General features: G+C 48.5%; 2 long non-coding RNA genes and 1 other non-coding gene across 3 annotated transcripts; 2 read left to right on the forward strand and 1 right to left on the reverse strand.

Moving 5' to 3' along the window:
- The first annotated feature begins 10,085 nt into the window (after positions 1-10,085).
- LOC100196898 (uncharacterized) lies at positions 10,086-12,714 on the forward strand. The gene is made up of 4 exons (XR_001494392.3): positions 10,086-10,366; positions 10,502-10,624; positions 11,930-12,187; positions 12,614-12,714. It is a non-coding gene; the product is annotated as an uncharacterized lncRNA (long non-coding RNA).
- MIR6516 (microRNA mir-6516) lies at positions 10,783-10,844 on the forward strand. Its single transcript, NR_107848.1, has one exon. It is a non-coding gene; the product is annotated as a microRNA mir-6516 (primary transcript).
- An 8,938-nt stretch (positions 12,715-21,652) lies between the features above and the next one.
- Positions 21,653-22,679, reverse strand: LOC132342989 (uncharacterized). Its single transcript, XR_009491619.1, has 2 exons — positions 22,142-22,679; positions 21,653-21,987 (listed from the first exon to the last, which is right to left on the reverse strand). It is a non-coding gene; the product is annotated as an uncharacterized lncRNA (long non-coding RNA).
- Between the last annotated feature and the right edge of the window lie 1,091 nt (positions 22,680-23,770).

A 23,770-nucleotide genomic window follows, 5' to 3' on the forward strand; every position in this document is an offset into this window, starting at 1 on the left:
AAAGAAATGATCTAAGATGCTTGTTGGAGAAGGCAATGGCACCCCACTCCAGTACTCTTGCCTGGAAAATCCCATGGACGGAGGAGCCTGGTAGGCTGCAGTCCATGGGGTCGCTAAGAGTCAGACACGACTGAGCGACTTCACTTTCACTTTTCACTTTCATGAACTGGAGAAGGAAATGGCAACCCACTCCAGTGTTCTTGCCTGGAGAATCCCAGGAACGGGGGAGCCTGGTGGGCTGCCGTCTATGGGGTCACACAGAGTCGGACACGACTGAAGTGACTTACCAGCTTAGCAGCAAGATGCTTGTGCTGGGAGGAAGGGCAGAGGGAAGCAGAGGGGAGATGGTGAGAGCCCAGCCTGAATGCCCCAGGAAGAAAGGCAACAGCCAGGATGAAGAAGGTGAGTCAAAAAGAGCAGCATACCTGTTATGCAGAAATAGGGAGAGAAAGGACTTCCCCAGTGGTCCAGTGGTTAGGACTCGGCACTCCCAATACAGGGGGTCTGGGTTCAAACCCTGGTCAGGGAACTAGATCCATGTGCTGCAACTAAGACCCAGAGCTGCCAAGTAAATAAATACATATTTAAAAAATAATAAGATAAATTTTGCAATATGCCAGGTACTGAATAAATATTTTTTTTTAAATAGGAAGAAACAGGCAGATGAGGGAATTCCCTGGTAGTACAGTGGTTAGGACTCCACTCTTTCACTGCAAAGGGTGTGAGTTCCATCCCTGGTGGGAGAACCAAGAAGCCACAAGCCATGAGATGTGGTGGAAAAAAAAAAAAAGAAACAGGGAGATAAGTGAACTTGGAAGGAAAATCACTGCAGATGGTGATTGCAGCCATGAAATTAAAAGACGCTTACTCCTTGAAAGGAAAGTTATGACCAACCTAGACAGCATATTAAAAAGCAGAGACATTACTTTGCCAACAAAGGTCCGTCTAGGCAAGGCTATGGTTTTTCCAGTGGTCATGTATGGATGTGAGAGTTGGACTATAAAGAAAGCTGAGTGCCAAAGAATTGATGCTTTTGAACTGTGGTGTTGGAGAAGACTCTTGAGAGTCCCTTGGACTGCAAGGAGATCCAACCAGTCCATCCTAAAGGAGATCAGCCCTGGGTGTTCATTGGAAGGACTGATGCTGAGGCTGAAACTCCAATACTTTGGCCACCTCATGCAAAGAGTTGACTCATTGGAAAAGACCCTGATGCTGGGAGGGATTGGGAGCAGGAGAAGGGGACGACAGAGGATGAGATGGCTGGATGGCATCACCGACTCAATGCACATGAGTTTGGGTAGATTCCGGGAGTTGGTGATGGACAGGGAGGCCTGGCGTGCTGCGATTCATAGGGTCACAAAGAGTCGGACACGACTGAGCGACTGAACTGAACTGAACTGAGGCCAAGTGGAGAGGGCTGTGGGAAGCAGACAACTGCTGTTCAGTGTCAGCATTTCCATCCCATGAATTTTTAAACTAGTGCTTTATTGAGCACACACACACACAAAACTAAACTAAAAAAAAACACCCAGCAGGGTTAATATAAATCTAACATGACCAGAGGAAGTGAGGCCTTTATTTCATTTTGACTTCTTAATATCTTCTTTTTCTTTCTCCCCATTAACTTACAAAGAGGTAATCAACTCTCAAGTAATTGGGAACAAAGACAGCACAATAGCGAAGGGGATTTTTGGAAGCGTTGCCCATAGCTCATTACAGTAATTCGTCATGACAGAAAGTGACAGCCTAATAAAGTTTGCAAGTGGCCACAAGTGTTGGAAATTTGACTCAGAGGGGACAGCCCGCACAGGTGGAATTCTAAAGGAATTCTGTCCCATAAGCAGGTGGCTAACGTAGCTGCTGATGGAAGTCGGTTATGAAAAGCCCATATCCTTGGATGAACCTATAGCCTGTTACGCAGAGTGAAGCGAGTCAGAAAGAGAAGAACATTGTACATTAACACATATATAAGGAATCTAGAAAAATGGTATCAAATGGTATTCTATTTTCAGGGAAAGAATGGACTCAGATAAAGAAAACAGACTTATGGACACAATGCGGGGAGAGGTGAGACAAAGGGAGAAAATGGCATCGATACGCGTGCACCACCATGTGTAAAATAGACAGCTGGTGAGAAGCTGCTATGCAACACAGGAAGCCCAGCCTGGCGCTCTGTGACCACCTGGGTCGCGGGGAGGAGGGGAGGCGGGGAGGCTCAAGAGGGAGGTGATACACGTATGGGTGCCTGCGTGCTAAGCCGCTTTAGTAGTGTGTCCGTGTTCAACTTTTTGCGACCCTACGGACTTTAGCCTGCCAGGCTCCCCTGTCCATGCGATTCTCCAGGCAAGAATACCGGAGTGGGTTGCCATGCCCTCCTCCAGGGGATCTTCCCAACCTAGGGATCAAACTTGTCTCTCTCACGTCTCCTGCATCAGCAGGCATGTTCTTTACCACTTTTGCCAACTGGCAATTATGGCTGATTTGTGTTGTAAGGAAGAAATCAACACAACATTATAAGGCAATTTTCCTCTAATTAAAAGATAAATTTTAAAAGACCCCATATCTTGGTTTTGTTAACAAGGAATTTGTTGTTGAAAGAAAACAGGAGTCCTATTTTAACTCCATACAGTAATCTCAATGTCTGACTGCTGGTGGCTGCCGTCCTAAAGCAGCGTTGTGTAACCATCACCCAACTGCACAGCTGACGGGCAGAAGGGACACGTGAGCTTCCAATGACTTACTCAGCTCCACTTGAATTAAATTTGCAATAAAGACCTCCTTTTCTGCTGTAGCTGCAAAAAAAATCGGAAAAAAAATCAGAATGACTAATTGTTTTCAATGCATTCATTATGTGTATCCAAGAACAACCACAGCCAGCCTGTACACTTGTAACTATCATAAAGGGATGTGCTTTTTCTAGTTTTCTGGATGGTCAAGTGAAAGTGTGTGTGGAAGTGTTAGTGCCTCAGTCGTGTCTGCCTCTTTGCGACCTCAAGGACTGTAGCCTGCCAGGCTTCTCTGTCCTTTGAATTCTCCAGGCAAAAATACTGGAGTGGGCAGCCATTCCCTTCTCCAAGGGGAATCTTCCAACCCAGGGATCAAACCCAGGTCTTCGGCATTGCAGGTAAATTCTTTACCATCTGAGCCACTTTAATTGAATGATTTAAATGACACACTTCTACACTTTGTTCAAGAGACAAGTACACGGTTCCTATGAGGTGGAAACAGGCAAGAAAACAATCACAAAGCACTCGAGCTCTGGTGGAAGCATGCACAAGTGACCAGGGACCAGGATCCTTGCTGATGAGATGGGCAGGCATTCAGGTAGCCTCTGACTTCATCTACGAGGTTAAGGGCAAAGGGTGTTCATTTGTGAAGAAGGTCATTTGTCCCAGGAACTTTACTCATCACATCTAAACATTTTTCCATGTCACTCATCTCAGGACACCAAAGTTCAAATTCAACAGAGTCAAGAGTGAAAGACTCCTCTAGCTGCCAAGGCACAGATAACTCTCCCTGATCTGGGATCAGCTTAACAGGCAAATTTGTTAGTAGAAGAACAAGAAATATGTCTAAAATTAACTACTTTATTGGGTGCAGGGGAGCGGGAAAGGTCCCTAAAAGATGAAAAGAGAACATGTGAGCTACTGATACTCATCAGAGTAAAAGCCTAAGTCTCACAATTTCCTGCAAGATCCTGCAAGACCTGGTCCCCAGCTCCCTGCATTCCTGCTCATAAAACCTTCTTGCCCACCATCCATTGTACTGGTGGCTTTGGCTGCTTCCACACTGGCTGTTCCCTCTGCCTGGGATGTTCTTCCAGGGTGTCCCGTGACCCACTCACTTCTTTTCGGATTTTGTTAAAGATCAAAGATTCAGGCCCTTCCTGAATACCCTAATTAGAATTGCAGGGACCTCCCTAGTGGTCCTGTGGTTAAGACTCCTTCCTTCCACTGCAGGGGGCATGCATTCAGTTCCAGGCCGGGAACTAAGATCCAACAGGCTGAGAGCAGTGCGGGCGTGGGTGGGGAATAAATAAAAAACAATAAGTGAAATTGTAAACCTCACCCTCCACTCCTTCCTAGCCCAGATTTCTCCCCATCCCCCACACCCCTTTCACAATCATGTGACCCAAGGACTCTAATGATTTCACTGTCTCCCCTGCACTAGAATGTCAGCTCCCCGAAGATGAGTTACCTCTGTCTTGCTTTCTGTCCTGGCCTCACTCAGCCAGCAGTGAGTGTTCCATATTTGTTCAATCCATCAGAAAACTGTCACCAGGTTCATACACCAGAGAACATGTAGTACTCTACTTAAAATTACACTTTCAGAGTTGTAACTTTTTTTTTCCACATCAACAGCATTTTTCCGGCAGACATTAATCAGCCATCTGAACCACACTGGCTCTGTACAAACTTCTTTTGGTCTTGATTTGTACCTCTCAATGTCAAATGTGAGCAATGTTCTGGCCAGAGATACTTCTAAACCCTTAACACCCTATCTGGGACTTCAAATTCTGGTATGTGTTGCACTGGATTCCTCATCAAAGAAAATCTTTCATGCTGAGTAGAACCACCTGTTGTCACCGGGAGTGACTCTGGCCAGAAAGCTTCATTGCAATGTGCTCTGATCCCCAAGCGCCAAGTGTTCAGCTGGCCCGTGACATGATAAATGCTTCCCGGGCCTCTGTGCAGCTGGGACACCCCGGCAGATTTCTAAGAAAGAGCCCACCCATTCAGGTTAAGTCTTCTGCATAACTTTCTGATGAAATAAAATCTTGACTAAATTCCGAAAAAAGAAAAAAACCCCACCAACCCCCAAAATAGAGTAAATAAATAAATGAAACAAAGAAACTCCCACAAAATAAAAAAAAAACTCTATACCAAATTACAAAAGAGAGCACAATCTGGTGTATGATTCCACCCTCTAGTGGACGAAGAAAGAAGCTCAAAATCTTGTCTTGATAGAACTACTCTTTAGCTTCTTTTTTATTGTTTTCTGCTATAGTCCTTTTGGGTCCCAGGGCCATTTTTAACATAAGAAAAATGACTTCTTAGAGACCATATGTTTAATTATGCATTGCTACTATTATTCAATCCCTGAGTCAGGAAGATCCCTTGGAGAAGGAAAAAGGTAATCCACTCCAGTATTCTGGCCTGGGAAATCCCATGGACAGAGGAGCCTGGTGGGCTACAGTCCACGGGGTCGCAAAAGAGACGTGACTTAATGACTAAGCAACAACTATTAAAGTAGCATGTTTTTTGAAAGACTGGAGTCCTGCCTGCTTCAACCCTCTTACATAATCCAGAGGAACAAACATCATAAATGGTAAGGCTCATCCATAGGACGGAGCAGCCTATTATATATACACACATGTATTCTTTGGGGAAAATAAGCATGCTGTCACCACGCCTCGACCAGCGGAGGCCAACCCCACAGAAGGGCTGGAACGGAGTGATCAGGAGACAGCTGGGGGACATTCCAGGAGCCACGTGCGGGCATGCCATCAGCCACACGGAGTGTTCTCAGGAGTCTCCCCCCGTGGGTTCGAAGGTTCCCTCCACCCCCTGCTCAGGTGCCCAGCACACTCGTCGTGTAGGAGAACTAGTGACGACTGATGTCGTGGGAATCCCTTGGCAGTCCAGTGGTTAGGACTCGGCTCTTTTGATCTTGGGTGGCCTCAGTCTGCAGCGGCTTGAAGCAGGGTTTCAATTCCCAGCCAGAGATTGAAGTCAGGCCACAGGAGGGAGAGCACTGAATCCTAGCCCTTAGACCACCAGGAGGCCTTCCGTGGTGGCTCAGATGGTAAAGATTCACTTGCAATGCAGGAGACCGGGGTTCAATTCCTGGGTCAGGAAGATCCCCTGGAGAAGGGAATGGCTACCCTCTCCAATGTTCTTCCCTGGAGAATTACATGGAGAGGGCCCTAGCGGGCTACAGTCCATGGTATCACAAAGAGCTGGGCACAATTGAGCGACTAACACACACACAGACACATACACACACACACACACACACACACCCACAAGGAACCAGTGGGCCAGTGACAAGGCCCTGGCCTGTACGGCTTTGCAGAAATAAATTCCCACAAAGACAGAAAAAAGTAATGAAACTGTAAAGTATTTATTAGGAGGAAAAAGAGTACATGCGGACAGCCACACTGGCAGGCTCAGAGAGAGAGAGTCGCGCCCTTGTGGTAGTTTGAATTGCTTTTATGGGGCATTTCTTCCAGGTTTCCTTTGGCCAATCATCGTGCTTTGCCTGGTCTGTATTGGGCATATCTCAGGGTGCTCCCACGTGTGTGCATCTCTCAACCAGGATGGATTCTAGCAAAGAGGCCCGGGGGTGGGTTGGCATCACTTACTGTGGGGAAGCGTCCTTCTCCCTTTTTGACCTCCAAGGAGCTTTTCTGCGCATGTGTAGTCAGAAAGGTCTGCTTGACTTCAAGAATGAGGAATGTGTGGTCTTTTATCTCTTATCTGGGGCAGGGCCCAGCCTGCTCTCTCGCTCCTGCTGTCATGGAGCTTCTGTCCACAGGAAATGAATTCCAGCTGTTCACCCTGGGGCCTATCTCCTGTCTCACTCTCACTGCCAGGATCCAGATGCGATCCCTGGTCAGGGAACTAAGATCCTGCAAGCCACACGACATGGTTAAAAAGGAAAAGAAAAAACTGAGACTGTTCTCTAGAGGTGCAGTCACAGACAAAAGCTGAAGTTTCAGTGTTAAGAACCCACATCCAGGGGCTTCCCTGGTGGCACGTGGTAAAAAATCCACGTGCCAGTACAGGAAACATAGGTTCCACGTCTGGTCTGGGAAGAGCCCACATGCGGTGCATCAACTAAGCCCATGCACCACAACTATTGGGCCTGTGCTCTGGAGCCTTGGAATCACAATTACTGAGCCCAAGCACCACAGCTACCGAAGCCCATGTGCCTAGAGCCCGTGCTCTGCAACAAGAGAAGCCACCAGTGAGAAGCCCTTGCGCTGTAACGAAGAGTAGCCCCCACTCGCCACAACTAGAGAAAAGCCTGCGCAGCAACAAAGACCCAGTAAAGAATAAATATAAGTAAACAAAAAGTTATGTATTAAAAAAAGAACCCACATCCAGGTAGCATTTCAGCAGATGGAAATAGGACAGGACACAAAGACGTGTTCGTTTAATGTCCAGTGTTGTAGAGACTGTTCCACTGGAGGACCCTCTGTCCTGTCTCCCTGGGAATAACGCAGAACGATCTGGACACTTACGTGTCATAGTCGCTCCCGGGAACTCTATTCCCCTGTAGCGTTTCTCGCACTGCAGGCTTCATGCAAACCTTTCCCCTAAACCATAACTTCCCCCAAGGCCAGGACGTGTGTGTGACTCTATGGATCCAGGACCTGAGAGCTGGAAGAGTCCTGGGGGTGTCCCGTGGTGGCACCCTCTGCTTTCTGGGCTGTAAACGTGTTAGTTGCTCAGTCCTGTCCAACTCTTTATGACCCCATGGGCTGTAGCCCGCCAGGCTCCTCTGTCCATGCGATTCTCCAGGCAAGAATACTGCAGTGGGTAGCCATTCCCTTCTCCAGGGATCTTCCTGACCCAGGGATTGAACCTGGGTCTCCTGCCTTGCAGGCAGATTCTATACCATCTGAGGTACCTGCTGTCCACAGAACTTATAGGAAACCTCTGGAACCAGGCCAGCTCAAGGCCTCACAGGGCTGTCTCAGTTCCCCCAGAGCGTCTCCTACTTTATCTAGTTTCTTTTTTCCACACATTCATATTCTTTTTTATTATTTATTCTTTAAAAATTTTGTTTTAGATATGTTTAAGTTTTAAAAATTGTTTAAAGTTTTTAATTTCTAGTAGGAAAACTTATCTGATGAACACCCTAATGGCAAACCACTGTAAGAATATTTCAGTTGCATTTGGGGCAGAGAAGTAGGAATTATCTTCAAAGTACCCCAGCTTTCTTCATAAGACGGTCAGAGATATGCTGGTTCATATTATTGTGACATCCATTAGGTGATCTAAGTTGCTTTTCCTTCAGCAGGGGCTTTATTTGTCAGAAGGGTATGATGCCTAGAGAAAACAAACAAACAAAAAGGCCCCAAAAGATAAAATTAAAAGAAGGGCTTTATGCTTGACCTCCAAATTTGGCTGACAATTTACTGATGAGATTCATAACCTTTGGGTTGCTCTGATATTTTGACATCTTTTCTGGGTTCTGGGCCATATCCCGGAAGGTCACAGTAACTTCTGGATCCTGCATGGCTGCAAGAAAATCTCTGGATCACTAAAAATTCCACTGAGCCCAGGCATTCCTGCTATTCTAGGCACACTCCCTCCCATCCCAGGCATTTCTCCAGGAAAATTACCAGGCGTCCCCACTAGGAAAGCCACCAGGGAAAGTGCAACACTGAGCTCCTGATTGTCATCTGGCTTCTCCCTCCCTCTGGGCTCTCTTGTGTTGTTCCCCATCAGTTCTCATTTTCAGATTTTTTGCTTCTAGATATGAATGGCATCTCCTTGTGGTTTTGATGTGTATTCCCCTGATGACTAAAGATGCTGACCATCTTTCTTTTTTAATTATCTATTTACTTATTTTTGGCTGGGCTGGATCTTTGTTGTGTCACACGGCTTTCTCTAGTTGCAGCAAGCAGGGGCTACTCTTCCTTGCAGTGCACGGGCTTCTCACTGGGGCGGCTTCTCTTGTTGTGGAGCACGGGCCCCTGAGCGCCGGGGCTCCCTTAGTTGCGGGCATGAGGGCTCTAGAGCGCAGGCTCAGTAGTTGTGGCACATGGGCTTAGCTGCTCTGAGGCACATGGGATCTTCCTGGACCAGGGGTTGAATCCATGTCCCCGGCATTGGCAGGCGGATTCCCAACCACTGGACCACCAGGCAAGTCCCAACGTTGACCACCTTTTCATGTGACCATCAGCCATTTGGATGTCTTCTTTGGAGATAAGTTTGAATTATTTGTCCATTTTTAAATGGTTGGTGGGTTTGGGTTTTTTTTTTTTTTTGGTCTCTTTGTTGTTGGGTTTTAAAAAGTTTATCTTTTTAAAGGATGGGGAACACATGTACACCCGTGGCGGATTCAAAAAAAGAAAAAAAATAAATAAAAAGTTTATCTGTATTAACTACTGGATTTCTGAAAAATATTGCATCTAAAAACAAAGATTTACTGATAAATGAAGGCTGGGACCTGCTGCAGCCTTTTTATGTCACATACAGAGAAATAGAGGCCCATGAGTTAAACTATACTGTAAGTAGCAAAACAGAGTCTGTCTGACTGCTTGCCTCACCTCCTCCCACGTCGCTCAGCACCTGGAGTGGGCAGCACGCACTGTCCTTCAAAACAAACCCTGTCCTTCAAGACTTGCAGAATGATGAGGCTGGCGGAGCTGGGAGTTGAGGGGGCATGGTGAGAAGTTCCCTGTAATTGAGGAAGGGAGAGAGTGGTGGCAAACAAGGCTAGATTCTGAAGGATTTGAATGCCAATAAGTTGGGGGTTTTAGCCTGGAGACCCCCAAGTCACAAATTCAAGCACCCTCCTGGGACCGCAGGTGGTATAAATGTGAACAATCGTGTAAAGCCGTAGGGAGTGGAGGGGGCCTGTGGCTAACCAGAGGGCCCGCCCAGCCTAAAGGCAGATTCCAAGATTGCTGGTTACAGCATATTCAGAGTGACGTCGGTTTGGGGGGTTCCAGGTAGGTTTAGTGGGGTGACGCAGTGTCCTGAGGCCGATGGTCTGGGAAGAGGCTCCTGTTTGTTGAACCTGCCCAGTTGTGGGCACAGAGAGGGCCAATGGCTTCCTGGCTGGCCAAACTTCTCTGCAGCATGACTCTTTTCACCTGGAAAACAGGAGTGATCATTCTATCTATCCCCTGCCTCGGGATGCGCCTCCATTCCGGAAATCTAGCTGGCCTCCTGCTTCACTTGCTCTAAGGGCCCTCCCCTCCAAGCTACGGCGCTCCTCTCCAGCATCTCGCGGCTGCGGCCCCTTTAAGGTGGCCATGGAGGACCCAGTTTCAGAGCTAAGGCGATCTTCTAGCTGCCATCTCTGTGGTAAGCCGTCGCTTACGGCCGGAAGTGCGTGTTCGGACCTGCTTTTGACTCTAGATTGGGAAGGCAGGGCCGCCACGTGTTATGTGGTGTCAGAGGGGCTGTGCTCGCTCGCTCCCACCCGCTGGCCGAACCCCAAACCCGCAGAATGACGCTGATCCGCGGCGCCAGTTCCCGCCCTGGGGCGCTGACGAAGCTCCCGGCAACCGGACTTCAGGAATCATTCCCAGCATAGAAATTGGGTGTTGGGCGGAAGAGGCCAAACTCAGGCACCAGGAACGGGGTGAAGGGCTACAGTAGGAGGCCCTGCACCCCTTAGAAAGGTATTGGATCCCGGGCTGGAAGGGCAGCGTGAGGTTTAGGGTGTGTGTAAACATCCATGAAACTTATTCCGGCCGCTGCCCCTGACCTTGGGCGTGGGGTTTATTCTCCTAGAGCACGTGGGTCTCTTTCCCCAGGGTTTTATGAGAAGATGAAAGCTCTCTGGCCCCCGGCGGTTGGATGAAGGCATCGCAATCTTTGCTACTCCTCTGCGGCGAGCCTAGAGCATATTCTGAGTGACGTCAGTTTGGGGGATCCAGGTAAGTCAAGGGTGGAGACGCAGGGTCCTGAAGCCAGTGGTCTGGGGAGAGGCTCCTGTGTTGTTGAACCTGCCCAGTTGTGGGTGCAACCTTGTACCAGGCAGCCCGACCCTGACCTAAAGTAAATTCCTAGGAGAACTGTTTTCCTGGGTTTTGAATTTGCAGTAACAGGTGTGAACATTCTAGCAGCAGTTTGATGATCATGTATGATACTGCAAACAGAACGTTCATTGAAAGGAAAATACCTATAAACAGTGTTCATGTATATTTGTTTTATTCAATACTTTATGATACCTTGTTCTCAGGGAACTACAGCCTAGTTGGGGAAATAACCCTAACGAGAGTATAATTCAAGCTGATATTAATGCTCTGAAGGAAAGCACAGGCTTACAAGAATGCGTGTCTCAAAGAACCTGATGGAGACTGGAAGGTTTTCCTGAGGATGAGACCCTGAGTGGGCTCGGAAGGATGTGTAGGAGTTTGCTGGGAAGGCCAGGGGGCAGCGTGTGCAGAGGTCCAGTGGCCTAGCTAGTATTGGCTAGTGGAGGAACTGAACAAAGCCCACTGTAGCCCAGAACATGAAGTGGAAAATGGCGTGAAAAGCTGAAAAGGTGGGGGAGGGACAGGCCACGCAGGGCCTGCAGCTCATTTGAGGATTTGGAGCTTTGTCCTGAGGATTATAGGAGGTCAGTGTGGGTTTTAAACAAGATGATGTGCTAAAAACTGTTATTTCAAAAGAGCCCTGTGTACAGAGCAGGAGTCAAGCATCTCTGTGATGCTGGAAATGGTCTATATCTGTGCTGTTCAGTAGGGTGGCCACAATCCTGGAGTGCAATTTTGTTTTATTTATTTATTTTTTTGGCTGCACGGGGTCTTTGTTGTGGCGCATGGGCTTAGTTGGTCTGTGGCATGTGGGACTCTTCCTGGACCAAGGATCGAGCCCGTGTCCCCTGGACTGGCAGGTGGATTCTTAACCACTGGACCACCAGGGAAGTCCCTGAAATGTTAATTTAAATGTAAATGGCTACGTGTGCCTAGCAGCTGCTGCGTGGAACAGTGCAGGTCTAGAAGTTACTGGAAGGGCAGTGCCACCCTTACTGGAATCGTGACACCTGAGCCCTTTCACTTCCTGGGCAGAGGCCGAGACGAGTTCCACTTGGAGAGAGTCCTCCTGTTGGCCTTTGCTAGGGATCTCACACAGTAACTGCTAGTGGAACTGGTTCATTTTTATTTCCTTGGTGTGGTTCACCCTACTCCGTGAAGCATCATTCCTCCTCCTCTTGTCTTTGCCCTTCTTTTTGTCAGCACACTGATGGAGAAGCAATCCTTCATCACGTTGAAGTACCTACAGCAGTCAGAGTGTTATGTCTCTGCTTCGGAGGGAACGTCAAGAAAAGTGTGGTCCCTGCCCTTCCGGGGTTTGGGGTGCAGAGAGGTAGACAGCAGGAAGTGCCGGACCCCAGCAAGGCGAGTTTCCAGTGGGACCCGGCAGGATGTAACCCTGTGAGGAAGTGAAGGCCGTTTCCAGCTGATGAAACGTGACAGAAGGCAGGAAGCATGAAAGTGAGAGGATTGGGGAGCTGAACAGTTGGGGCCAAACTGGGGGACTACCCAGTGAGAGAGAACGGGAGGAGAATGGAGGGATAGGCAGGCTGGTCTTGAGTTATGGGGGTTGTCAGAGGGCAGTTTACTGTGCCTGGTGTGGGCAAGTTTCTGAGGGCCCCACGTGGTGGTGGGTGGATGCCCCGGTGTGCTCGGAGTGGTGGTGGGGGTTGTTGTTAGGAAGTCACTGGGTTGGAGCCTGTAGGCTTGGAAGGAGGGGGGCCGCTGGGTCGCTGCAGGGTAGGCACCAGCCACGTCGTATTCTGGGTGGAAGGTATATTTTAGGTTTTGAAGGGTATTTTATCGTATAAGACAGTTTTACATTCTCTGAATATTCAGACTTGCTGAAGTTGAACGAAGAACTGATGCACTGTACTCTCTTTGCAGGTGAGTTCACTGGAGGAGGTGTGTGCTTGCCGAGTGAACACCGGCTGAGTTTGTTTCTGCCTGGTTCTCTGTGCCTGAAATATAGTTGTTGTGTTTTAGCATTTTCTGAGTTTGTCTGATTTCGTTCTTAGCTACATAATTTTTGAATGCTGACCTGCTTAAGATCCTGTTTTGTTGGAATATAAATGAAAGGAGTCAGACCCCAAGGAGACTTTTCGTACATGTCATGGCTTCTGCGCTCGGTGACCACCTGCTGAGTGTGTGCCCTTGGCCTCCAGGGGGCACAGTGAGCAGCTCAGTTTCTGACCGAAGAGTGGCTCAAGGTCACACACCCTCCCGGCTGCTAGTGCCCTAGACCTGTGACTTAGTCCCTGAGCACCCGACTCTCACCCAGGCTTCTCAGTGGGCGAGGAGCCCCCATCCCCAGCACACACGCAGGACCTGGGGGCTTTGTGTTAACAGAGGTTGGGGACTCTGCTGGCACGGGGTGGGGCCATACTTCCCAGCAGAGATTCTCCCGAGTCCCAGTGTCTTCGACTATTTCTCCTTCTGTTGATGTGGAGAAGGAAAGCCGGCCTGTATTTTGAGCTGTGATGGTGGTAGTGCCATCATCAGACTGTCAGGCCATCTTTCTGTTGTCATAAGTTTTTTTGCGGTATAGAAAGGTCCCCAGGCCAGGCCAAGCTATAATCTGGGGCTTGCCGTCAGTGGCTGTGCACCTGACTCCAGGCTCAGGCAAACGCTCGTGATACACACGTTGTCACGTGAGTTCTATAGAGTTAACTTGGCAGTCAAGGCTCTCCAGAGCCTGCTGCACCGGCCTTGTCAGGCTTACCCCCTGTGTCACCACCTCTGTCCCCACATGGCTTGCAGAAGTCACGATCCAGAGGAGGAGACAAGCCCAGGAGTGTTTGGCGGGCTGCCTGATGCTTAGCTGGGTGATTTCCACTCATCTCTTCCAGTGTAGTGGTTCAGAGAGGCCCAGGAGAACCTGGCGAAGCCCTGTCACCTCTCTGAGTGGCTCTGTCTGTCCTCACTCAGGTCAGGGGGCTCGAGCAGTCCCAGGGTTCAGCAGACAGAGGCTGCCTTCCAAACCCACCCAGCAGGACCTTTCCCCTTGGGGTCCCAGGGGTCCCAGATTTTGAATGCTGCAGCATCATGGGCAGTGTGCCCTTTGTACCTGACACCTCCAGAACACCTCCTTTGCGGGGAGGAGAGCATCCTGCCCTGGCTTTGACGACTGTACCTTGGGCCGCTGCCGTGTCCCCTCTGCCTCACAGCAGGGGAGTACTTCGGACAGGCCAGGTTTCTTGTGGCTGCTCTCATCTCACCCCACAACAATCATGTGAAGCAGGGACCCTGATTGTCATCTCCATCGTGCAGATGAAAGAACTGAGGCCTTGAGGTTAGGGATACAGAACTGGCAGAGGCAGACCCTGAACCCAGAGTGGACGCTCTTAGCACCACACACCCAAACCCCACTCCAGAGACGTAGTCCAAGCAGGGCTGCCGAGTTTAGCAAATCAAAACAGGCTGCCCAAGTTAAGTTTGAATTTCAGATAAAAAAATTTTTTAATAGTATAGCCTAAATATTGCATGGGATATACTGACTAAAAAATTCTGTTGTTGGTTTGGAATTCAGATCTCATCAGGTATTCTGTATTTTATCTGACAACCCTAACCAAGGCAAAAGCCTCTGCACAGCCCTGTGAGAGGAAGTGGGCGTGGGGACTGGGAAGGTACCACCAGCGTAACAGGTTGTACAGAGCAAGGGCCAGGAAGTTTGAGTCCTCAGGAGTGGAAACCTCTTGGAAAACAGACCTTTCAGTCCCCAGAGCCATTCACAAAGTCTCCTCAAGCAAAGATGGGGCAGAGTGTGGCCTGTAGTTCCTGAGGAATTGCTCACACGTGCAGAGAAGGGGGCCTCGGGGATGGTGGGGGGCGAGGCGGGGCAGAGGCGCCCAGGTGTGTTGAGTTAGAGTTTGCCGCGCCTTGTGGTCCACTGTGTAGTGTGGGCCTCAAGGAGTCAGCCTGGGCTCTGCGGCCATGGCAGCTGGCACACCGAGGAGCTGGGGCCAGAACAGAGTCCCGTGGTGGCCCTGAGGACTCCTGACAGTATTGGAGGTAACACAAGCTGCCGGGGTCCAGCCCGGCTGATCCAGGGTATTCGAAGGGGAGACGGCTTAGGCGACCTATTCAAATGTTAATTAGAGATATAAAGAGTAATAGAATGAGGATAGCTCAGTAGGAAAATTCAGTGGAGAAAACAGGCTGAGTAGCTTGGTTTACGCGGAAAATCAATATAACCCGTGATACCAGGTTAGCTCTGACCACGGAGGCCGCAGGCGCCCTCTCAAATAGCAGAAGGTGCCCCACCTTAGACACCTTCTCGAGTGGGTCTTAGAAGCCCAGGCAAATAAATGGTCGCAGAGGATATCCGCGCTCCAGATGGAGACTCAGCTGGAATTTAAAGGGAAGAATGACATGGGGAGACCAAGCGTTGGTGAGCAAGGTCCATAGCTTTATTTTCAACAGGGGCTTTTATACCCTAAGTTACACATAGGGATAATAGGGGATGCAAAGTCAGCAGTTTTTGATCCTTATCAAAAACCAGGGTTTCTTTCCTGCAAATTTATCGTATACAAATGGTTTAGGTGATTTACATCATCTTCTGGCCAGAAGGCCTATTAACATTTTATGGCTCTTGACAAAGACTTATCAACCGTAAGACTTATTTTCTCTAAGAGTAATTATTTTAAGGTTTGGCTCCATCTTCCGAAGATAAAATTGCATTCCTATAGGGCGGATGTGTAATGGGTTTACAACAAAGGAAAGAATTTATTACCTTAAGGGTCTAAAGTTACTAACACCAAGGCCACTACTTATTGTTTCTACATACCAACTATTAATTAATACATATTCAAGGATACAATTCAGGGGATGTGAAAACTTGGCAGCAAGCATTGGCTCATCAATGAAATCTTTTACTAGTTTATTCTGACAGTTTCTAACTCTCTGAAAGGTTCTAAGCTATTTGAATATCTTAAGCTTCCCGTGCCTCTCGAGGCTGGGGGACTGTAAACAATCGTATGCATAGCTGTAGGACTCTGGGTAAACTTGTCAGGCGAGTTAGAGAGCTATGTGAGGGGTTTGGATTTAAACACTCCTAATTGCCCAGGAACTTTATTAATTGGAGCTGTAAGTTAGCTCTTTGACAGAGAGAGTGAGATGGTGGTAGGGGACAGCCCCCAGTAAAGTCAGAGGTGAGAGCACAAAGCAATAAAGTAGGCAGACTCTGGTTTTTTGGGGGTAGATGCTCGAGAATATCCGGGGGGACTCCTGAGGCTCAATCCCGCCTTTGCATATGCCGAGCCTCCTTCCTCATGACCTTTGTCACGAGTGGAGTGTCTCTCGCCGGCTCCTGGCAGCAAGCCACACAAAAAATTTTAGATTGGTGATAGCCATGTTGAAAAAGTGAAACGTGAAATTACTTGTAATAATTTATTTAACTCAGTATGCCAACAATGGGCTTCCCAGTTGGCACTCGTGGTAAAGAACCCGCCTGCCAGTACAAGAAACATAAGAGACTTGGGTTCAACCCCTGTGTCAGAAAGATCCCCTGGAGGAGGGCATGGCACCCACTCCAGTATCCTTGCCTGGAGAATGCTGTGGACAGAGGAATCTGGTGTCTCCTTTGTCCATGGGGTTGCAAAGAGTTGGACACAACTTAAGCTACTTAGCACACACGCACACGCACGTGCCACAGATGGTTTCAATGTGCAGTCGGACAAAAATTATTAGTGAGACATTTTACTTTTTTAAAAAACTGGATCTTCAGAACCCAGTGTGTATTTTACACTCGCGGCTCGTCTGGGTTTGCCCCAGCCCCACTCTGAGTCCCATTGGTCACGTGTGGCTGCCACCACGGAAGGGGCACATCTGAGACCTGCAGGTGAGTCAAGCCTTTGCCCTGATTCTCAGGTGTCCAGGGAGGGAGGGAGTGAGCTCACACTGTGGAGGCTGGCTTTCCTGTCTTTGGGGTCATCTGATCTTCAGCGCCACCTCAGGGCCTAGGTATTACTATGCTGCTCTTTTGCCTGAGATCACTGGACAAATGCTAGTGGGTGTCTTCAACTGCCTGATTGCCATCACGGTCTGCAGGGATCTGGGATGTCTTCAGGGTCATTCCAGGGGCAGGACTCCCAACCAACCATTGCTCCCGTCTTCCATCCTCTGTCTGGTCAGCTTGCTCAGGGTTCTGGCTGCCAGAAAAGCTGGCCAGTTCCAGTCAAGGCCAGCCCTGCCCTCCCAGTCAGCCCCTCCAGGTTGCTCCCAGGATGGGATGTGAGCCTGGCTGAAAACGTATCTGGAGTCTGAAAGGAGATCAGCTCCATCCTGCTTTTTGTGAAAGGAGCCACTGGGGACCAAGGCCCCCAAGTGCCCGATCTTGCCAGAGAGGTAGGGGCACCCCCAAAGCCCGCCCACCTAGTGCTTACAAGTGTCCTGGGGACAGCTGGTGCATCACTATTAAACCTATTCATTTCGCCGGGCACTTGAAGGACCCCTCTGACTGCTGTGACTCTGCAGGGCAGCCGGAACCAATTTCCTGAGGATGATAGATTTCTTCTCATTTGCTGCTCTCAAGCTGTGGTTGCTTCTGTGTACAGGAGCAAAACACTTTCAAGAGGCCGTCTCCTGGGACTAACCTCTGGGGGAGGGGCCTTTGGAAGGGGAGATGTCCTCGACCCCGTCTGCGTGGCGGTAGGGGTGAGTGGCTCCCGATGCACAGGGATGCCAGGCCCAGGGAGAGGAGAGGAGGGATGGGCAGGCTAGGGCAGAGGATGAGGCTGGGAGGGGGTGAGGAGGGGGTGGGAGGGGAGGGTGGGCTGCTAGCCTGTAGCTCCTGCTTGGATGTCCTCTGAGCGGTGCTTCTCAACTTTGGTTGCACTTCCGAATCACCTGGCACTTTAAACATCCCGATGCAGACTTCCCTGGTGGTCCAGTGGTTAAGACTCCAGGGGAGGGGACCCAGGTTTGATCCCTGGCCAGGGAACTAAGATTCCCATGTGCCACACAAGGGGCCCGATGTAAATAAATAAAATATTAAAAAAGAGACTTCTCTGGACTTCCCTGGTGGTCCAGTGGTTAAGACTCCATGCTCCCAAAGCCAGGGCCCTGGTTTCTACCCCTGGTCAAGGAATTAGATTCTGCATGCTTCAACCAAGACCTGGTGCAGTCAAATAAGTAAACAATAAATAAATATTCTGCCACCAGGCACCGCTGACAAGAGAGACAGATTTTGAAGGGTCCAGGGTGTGGCCTGGGATCCGGATCTTTCAGCATTGCATGGGTCATTCTAACATCCTGGATCCAGGTGCTCTCTGTCCTGCAGGTGTAAACAGACCAAGATAATCTTCTGTCTAGAGAAACTGTCGGACTTGCAAATGGGCCAGGAGACACTGGGCGGGCCAGGTGTGGCCCATCCCCAGGGGTTGCCCGGACCTTTGTCTTTCTTTTGAAGAGGCTGTTCTACAGCTCAGATCGGGGAGAAATTGGGCTGTAGAAAATGGAAACAGTTCCTGTCCACAACGATGCAAATGGATCTCGTCCCACACAGATAGGATTGGCTTCTGTCATCTGGAAAAGACGACCTCAAACATTACCTTTTATTGCCCCATCGACCAGTTCTGAATCTGTTAGCAAGTTCGGTCTAGCGTTCCAGATTGCCTGTCTACATGGCTGATTTTCAGATTTTCCTTTCAGCTGGTCTTAACATCTTATCAGCTCCCTCATTAATTAATGAGCTGGAAACAGTGACTTACATATGTCCATTTTATGTGTGAAAGTGCTGTGTTCAACTTTTGAAAATTATAATTCAGCCCCTCTCAGGGGGAGTGGGGTGCGCCTTCCTGCCCCCTCGGCCTCTCCGGGCCTCCTGCTGTGTCTACCGCCTGGTGCCGGCTGCACCTCCCTGTCTCCCCAGCGAGGCTCAGATGTAGTCACAGGAAGCTGCTTATAGGTGTTGTTTAGTCACCAAGTCGCGTTCAGCTCTTTTGCCACCCCATGGTCTGTAGTCCGAAAGGCTCCTCTGTCCATGGGATTTCCTAGGCAAGAATACTGGAGTGGGTTGCCATCTCCTTCTCCAGGGAATCTTCCCAACCCAGGAATTGAACCTGCGTCTCCTGCATCAGCAAGCAGATTCTTTACCACTTTTGGTCACAACCTGCAGCAATGTGGGATCCTTGTTCCCCAACCAGGGCTTGAACCCGCGCTCCCTACATTGGAAGAGTGGAGTTGTCACCTCTGGGCCACCAGGGAAGTCCCCATAGTAGTTATAAATAATTTTTAAATGTCTCCCACATGGGGTTAGATCCCCTTTTCCATTCTTGATACGGTTTTTTACCTTTTTTCTTGGTTAAAGTTTTTCATAAGTTTTTCAAAGAAAAAACTTGTTTTATTGATGCTCTCTGTTTTCTATTTCATGAGTTTTTGCATTTGCCTTTGTTATTTCTTTTATCTCACCTTCTTAAGCTTTACTCTGCTGTCTTTTTTTCCTGGCTCCTTGAATTGCCTGCTTGACTCATATTTTCCACCTTTCTTATTTTCAGAGATTTCGGGCGCCCTTTAAGTACCATGTTAGCTGCATCTCCCGTGTCTTGATGCCCTACTGGACACCTACACGCTGCTTCAGACTTTCATGGCCCTTCTCCAGCTGCTGCCAGCACTTCTGCCAGCACCACCTCCCAGAGCAGGCGTCCAGGCTTGAGAACGCCGGGGCTGCACACTCCGTAAATCACAGCCGTGGGGTCACAGCACTTCTGCAGCATTCTGTCGTCAGTACAAGTCACGGGGTCAGCCAGATTCAAGAGAAAGGGGAATAGACCCGACCTCTTGTCAGAGAGCGACAAAGAATTTTCTACTCTTTTCCATCCACCATCACAATGACTATATGGCCCGTTTAGTCTACCTATATAAAGTTCAAAACAGACAAGACGAATCTACAGCAATAGATATGTGAATAGTGGTTGCTTCTGGGGGCTGGGGCTGGGGCTGGACTGAAAAAGAGTACAAGGGGATTTTCTCAGGTGCAGACAAGACTACAGTGATTGGGGGAGGTGTCAGTTACATGGATGTATATGTATTTGTCAAAACTCACCAAACTGGACACTTAAGAGCTGTGGGTTTTAGTGTATAAAATTATACCTTAATAAATAAACAGGCAACAACAAATACTACAGAGTTGTCTTAGTCTTCGTTCTGCTCCCCACTCAACACAACACACACACACGCACTCACACCAGAGCTAGAGACAGAGGCTTGAGAAGTAATCTTCCCAAGCTTATTTGGGAAGTAATCTTATTTGGGAAGTAATCCCAGTGGGCAAGAGTGAGGGATGTGGAGAACAGGAGAGGAGGGAAAACCAGTTCAGGACGCATCATCAGTTTTACCAGTGCTGGTGGTGACTGGTGTCTGGTTTGACCAGGACCTTCTCAGGAGCCTTATGAAATGTGTCTCAGGACTGTCTGCCCGGAAGGACAAACGGGAAGCACTGTTTCACTGGCTCATGTGCCCCGTGGGTCCAAGCTGACTTCTTGACGTTAACTCCCTGGTACTTCTGGGCTGTTATGAAGTACCAAGGAGTTACTTGTTGCACTCAGGTGTGACCGCCAGCACCAAGATGGCACCGATGACTCTTGCTCGTGTGTTCACAGCTCTGGGTGTGCCAGTGTGTTCTAGCACTTGTGGACACAGTGCCACACATCTGCCAGCAGTCTGGCGCACCTACCAAATCCTGGCAGACAGCACAGCTGCACTGCGGGAGGTTACTCCTTACCAGGTAGCTTCCGTGAACCTCTGATGAGCCAGCCTCCTGCTCTCTCGAGTTCAGATGCTTCCAGATGATGGAGTATCTGCTGAGACCAGTGGATCTGATACTATCCATCATCTGCACATTATCGCATCTCCTTCGCCTCCAGGAGTTGGGAGTGGAAATTTATTGAGACAGAAGGGAACTTTCTGGGGGGGAGGTAATACCACTATAAGGATGTAATCACTCCATATAGTGATGGAGGTTTGGTTAAACAGTGTACAAATTTGTCAAGACACAGTGAGTGTGCACTTCAGATCTGGGCATTTCACTGTCTGTAAATTTTATCTCAAAAGTAAAAACATATAAAGAAATAGCTCTAGCTAATGATATGTATGCTGAGTTCTTCAGGAGAAGTGTACAGATGACAGCAATTTACTTTGCAATGCATCAAAAATTACGATGCATGGGCTGCCTCAGGCAAGTCACTGAACCCTTCGGTTTCAGGCTCAGTCTCTCCACGTGTGCTAAGGGTCGAGTTAGGCCCACCTTGAAGGTAGGGTCAAATGGAATCCGGTTTGTAAAACAGTTTGTGCCTGCTACAAATGCATTCTTGATACATAGTTTTTATTCCTCTACATAGGTAGGTAAAGACACTTGCCCAGAAATACTTGGTTTTGGTCTGGAGCACCATTCAGGACAATGACTGTAGGGATTTGAACTGAGAAGGTGTCTCATCAAGTACCGTATTTCTGATGTAGTTATTCAGAGATCCTCTACGTGCACCGTTTCTCAGCTTCTTTGATTCTCAGTGGAGCCTGAAAAGAAGACCTAGCCCATCTCACCATGTGTCACAGCATGTCGGTGTCACCGAATTCTTCACCACGTTTGGTCTCCCGTCTTTCTTTCAGAACAGCAGCCACAGGACGAGTAGCGTGCACATGTTTTATAAACTCTTTCTCCCTCCTGTCGATTTCTTGGCAAGTGTCTGATTCCATTATGATATGGAGAATCAACTTCGGGCCGCGGGAGGCTCATTGAGGTTGCTGCGATGCCGGGGCATCTATTCATCATCCGCTCCCATGCTGCTTCCAGCCTTGTCACTCAGCACAACAAATGCTTAATGGGTCCTGGCTCCCACGAGGCCTCAGATTTCACCACCAAGAGGCTCTGGAGTGGGTCTGCTGCTTCCTGCTTTGGTGAAAAAAAAAACCAAAAACCTGGCAGAGGGGTAATCGTAAAGTTTTATTCTCCCATCTCCTCCTTCTCATTTGTAAGGGCTTGCACACACACACGACTTATTTATATTCTGACTCTGAAAGAAGCTTGCCGAGCGAATGCCTGCTGGGTAATTGAAATGACGGTCTTCAGAATTTTTCTACTTCCTGTCAGCGTGCTATCAGTTATCGACAGTGGTAGTCCTGAAGGATATACTGCTCTTGCGCGTGCTTGTGGAGGCTTCCCAAGGGTCTTTAGCAGCCAGTTTGACTTTATTTACAGCGGCTGTCTCTTCCGGTGACTTCACGGTGAAGTGCTGGGTGGTACCCGGTGGTCCCGAAGAGCCCTTCTGGATAGAGAATGATGGAAACATTGTAATAGGAAAGAATCTTTGTATTCTGAGTTCATCACTAAAGGGATGTTGCCATTATGCCTTAAATTACACATAATGGCCCATCTTCGGGAACCCTGCCTCCTAGGTAATGAGCTTTGAAGTAAAATACCTTTGTTTAGGGACTTCCAAGGTGGTGCTGATGGTAAAGAACCCTCCTGCCATTGCAGGAGACATAAGAGATGCAGGTTTGATTCCTGGGTTGGGAAGATCCCCTGGAGGAAGGCATGGCAACCCACTCCAGTATTGTTGCCTAGAGAATGCCATGGACAGAGGAGCCTGGTGGGCTACAATGCATGGGGTCACAAAGAGGCAGACACCATTGAAGCAGCTTAGCACACATGCACGCCCCTTTGTTTAGCTCATAGGCAACATTCTAACCAGGCCCACCTGTCAGTGACTGCAGGGAGGAAGACATGCACACCTCCCCTCCAGAGGCTGACTGGAAATGTTTGACTTTACTCTCTCTTTCAGTATAGAAGAAGCCTGAATTCTGACTCAAGATGGTTCTTTGTGATGTAAGTACACTATCTTCTTGGTCTGCCAGCTTTCTGAATAAAGTCACTATTCTTTGCCCCAACAACTCGTCTCTCTATTTATTGGTCTGTCATGTGCCAAGCAGTACGAGCTTGGACTCGGTAATAACATCTTTCAGCATACTTTTTCCTCATGGTTTTCCCATTCTTTTTTCTTTATGGTACCTCTAATAATTTGCCCAGGACAGAAATCAGTATAACAGAGAGCTGAGCACACAGAGTCAGACAACCCTGCCTGCAAATCCTGGGTCTGCAACTGTAGTCGGTGAAATCTTTGCTTCTAATTCTTTACTCCCTCTCATTATCAGAATGAGAAATTGTTGCCCTTTGGGCACGTGGCTCTTTAGTTCTTCACTTTCTGCCATAAGGGTGGTGTCATCTGCATATCTGAGGTTATTGATATTTCTCCTGGCAATCTTGATTCCAGCTTGTGCTTCATCCAGCCCCACATTTCACATGAGGTACTCTGCATAGAAGTTAAATAAACAGGGTGACAATATACAGCCTTGAGGTACTCCTTTTCCTATTTGGAACCAGTCTGATGTTCCACATCCAGTTCTAACTGTTGCTTCCTGACCTGAGTACAGATTTCTCAAGAGGCAGCTCAGGTGGTCTGGTATTCCCATCTCTTTCAGAATTTTCCACAGTTTATTGTGATCCACACAAAGGCTTTGGCATAGTCAATAAAGCAGAAATAGATGTTTTTCCGGAACTCTCTTGCTTTTTCCATGATCCAGCGGATGTTGGCAATTTGATCTCTGGTTCCTCTGCCTTTTCTAAATCCAGCTTGAACATCAGGAAGTTCACATTTCATGTATTGCTGAAGCCTGGCTGGGAGAATTTTGAGCATTACTTTACTAGCGTGTGAGATGAGTGCAATTGTGCAGTAGTTTGAGCATTCTTTGGCATTGCCTTTCTCTGGGATTGGAATGAAAACTGACCTTCTCCAGTCCTGTGGCCACTGCTGAGTTTTCCACATTTGCTGACATATTGAGTGCAGCACTTTCACAGCATCATCATTTAGGATTTGAAATAGCTCAACTGGAATTCCGTCACCTCCACTATGGAAGGACTGATGTTGAAGCTGAAACTCCAATACTTCGGCCACCTGGTGCGAAGGAGCTGACTCATTTAAAAAGACCCTGATGCTGGGAAAGATTGAGGGCAGGAGGAAAAGGGGACAACAGAGGATGAGATGGTTGGAT

The sequence above is a fragment of the Bos taurus genome, chromosome 19 (assembly GCF_002263795.3).
Source record: "Bos taurus isolate L1 Dominette 01449 registration number 42190680 breed Hereford chromosome 19, ARS-UCD2.0, whole genome shotgun sequence".
Lineage (NCBI taxonomy): Eukaryota > Metazoa > Chordata > Mammalia > Artiodactyla > Bovidae > Bos > Bos taurus.